Source organism: Berghia stephanieae, chromosome 9 (genome assembly GCF_034508935.2).
Source record: "Berghia stephanieae isolate SIO BIC M18660-M18661 chromosome 9, UCSD_Bste_1.3, whole genome shotgun sequence".
Lineage (NCBI taxonomy): Eukaryota > Metazoa > Mollusca > Gastropoda > Nudibranchia > Aeolidiidae > Berghia > Berghia stephanieae.
In genome coordinates this window covers 7,928,367-7,930,866 of record NC_088368.1, presented here as the reverse complement: position 1 = coordinate 7,930,866, position 2,500 = coordinate 7,928,367, and positions in this window count along the sequence as shown.

Genomic DNA, 2,500 nt, shown 5'->3' with positions numbered 1-2,500 from the left:
ATCATAGTTATGTGATGATAATTTTTAAAATGATGATGATGATGATGATGATGATGATGATGATGATGATGATGATGACAATAATGAAGAAGAAGAAGAAGAAGAAGAAGAAGAAGAAGAAGAAGAAGAAGAAGAAGAAGAAGAAGAAGAAGAAGAAGAAGAAGAAGAAGAAGAGAAGAAGAAGAAGAAGAAGAAGAAGAAGAAGAAGAAGAAGAAGAAGAAGAAGAAGAAGAAGAAGAAGAAGAAGAAGAAGAAGAAGAAGAAGAAGAAGAAGAAGAAGAAGAAGAAGAAGAAGAAGAAGAGGAAGAAGAAGAAGGAGAAGAAGAAGAGAAGAAGAAGAAGAAGAAGAAGAAGAAGAAGAAGAAGAAGAAGAAGAAGAAGAAGAAGAAGAAGAAGAAGAAGAAGAAGAAGAAGAAGTGAATAAATTTAAATATATACACACATAAAAAGATCAATAATAGAATAAATAATATATTTTTAAAAACGTCTAATTGAGTCAGAAACCGTTAGTAGTAAGTAGTGAGTAGGCCGAGTGGTGTCGATATCATCTAATGATAATAATATTATTTCACCAATAACACGATTACGATCAAAGGGCCAATGAGCGGTTGATGTATAGCTCTATGTAGGCATATAAAATACTACCGTTTCTATGTTAGTTATTGAATACATTACGATCGCCACCCGTAACACATGTTGGATATAATCTGACAACTACCCATAGGCTTGTGACTGATCTAATACTCTATTTTACTTAAAGCGTTCTCGTTAGCGGGATTAAAGTTTACTTCTACTTGACATTACTATAGAAATATGCTTATTATTATTATTATTATTATTATTATTATTATTATTATTGTTATTATTATTATTATTATTATTATTATTATTATTATTATTATTATCATTATTATTATTATTATCTTGATGTTTCGTTAGGTAGCAGCGACGATATAACTTGGGCCTTAATAAGGAGTATACTAAAAAGAAATCATTCCGTCTCACCGTTAAAACGTTATGCAAGATTTCCGTGATTTTCCTTTTCCCCCATCACCTTATTTATTTTTGACGGAAAAAAAAGTAATTTCCTTCATTTATATTTCGGTGTCAAAAGTCCTTCAGAGCCATTAGGCCCTTGGAGTCTGAGTTTATTCCGGTTTCTATAACGTTTAACACACAGTAACTATTGCTCGCTATCCTTTGGATAGGACGCTAGTCTATCGCAAAGTACACGTGCTTTCGGCCAGTTTCAACTACTCAATTACTGCTAGGTGGACAATGGTATCAGAAAGAAAAAAATCTCGACTTCACCCGGGATCGGACTAAGTCCTTTTGCGCGTGTTTTTCCGTGTAAGGATGCAAGGAATTTCCCCCATATACATATATCTATATATATATATATATAAATCATTGTAACACTTTATAAATATGACTCGATTGGACTCCGGATAGCATACATATCCCAGCTGTTCCAAGAGGAAATCCATGGGCAAAGCTTTGGGATTTTCTCAATGAAAGTATTTTAGGTCAGTTACAAAAATTAGACATTTCAACTGCAGATAGTGTAATATCCACTATAGATGAGCTATCAGTCAAGTACTCATTTAACACCCCAGTAAGATGAAACAAATGTAAGTAAGAGCCTTTTCAAAGGACTAAACTTTGCGCCGTCCACCGCGGAACTAGATCCAAGAAGCACAATAAACTGAACGTTATTTGAAAAGTTTTTACTATAAGAAGATACGGTGTCTAACCGTTAATGGAATGGATTAAACAAGGTGGTTAAGTTGTCTTATCGTTAATCAGTCAACAATGAAAATTGTGGCCAAAAAAAAACTCGTCCTTCAAATATCGATCGATTTAAATGGCCCTCATCTTGGCAAAAACTCTCAAACCTGGGACCTCGCAAGTTAAGAAACTTTATTTATTCTCCCTAATTTGATCAAATTCATTTAAGTCGTCTCAATGAGAAAATTTGTCCTTGGGGCTTATTTGACGTGTACTTATTTGCAGGTTTGATACCCAAATTGATTTGGTCATTGTATGGAATATTCTAATTTCACTGGACTCGCAAGTAGAACTTTTTTCCCTAATGATCAATCATTTAGTGTCTCAATGAGAATTGTCTGGGCTATTGCGTGTACTTATTGCAGGTTGTACCAAATTTGATTGGTTATTGTAATGGAAATATTCTCAAAATCTTCTCCATAACAATTATGTTAAAACGAACCCATTCCTATGTACGGCTATCAGACCTGCAAATACGTCCACTTTCGGCTTATTGAATGTACCGTAAGACTGCAATGCAGCGTGTGTGGCTATGTGGTCTTGTGGTATGACACTTGCTTTCGGATCGGAAGGTCCTGGGTTCGAGCCTCGCTCGGCACATAGTTGAGCCCTTGGAAAAGGCTCTGTACTCACATTCTCTATCCGTACTGAGGTGTAAAATGAGTATCTGACCGTTAACAGCGTTGATTCTGTCCGAAAAAAAAAATGTAAT